Below are 258 nucleotides of genomic sequence, written 5' to 3' on the forward strand. Positions count from 1 at the left end.
CGCCGCTGAGTGACAAGCGGCAGCCGAAGCTAGGTTCAGTACTTCGGGCCTCTGAAGAACCGTGCTTGAAGGCAACTTTTAACTGTCTCTGCGGTGCTGAAAACAAGTGCGAAGGGGACCCTGGTGTGTGTGTTGGTGTTTACAAGCGGTACAGGATAGGTAAAAAGAAGATGTCGGGTCGTCGCGTGGCTGCAGCGTGTGATAGACGTCAGCTGCCACGGGGCATGGGTAGCATGGCATCCCCCCCCCCTGACCCCC

The sequence above is a fragment of the Charadrius vociferus genome, unplaced genomic scaffold, assembly GCF_000708025.1.
Source record: "Charadrius vociferus isolate BGI_N301 unplaced genomic scaffold, ASM70802v2 scaffold259, whole genome shotgun sequence".
Lineage (NCBI taxonomy): Eukaryota > Metazoa > Chordata > Aves > Charadriiformes > Charadriidae > Charadrius > Charadrius vociferus.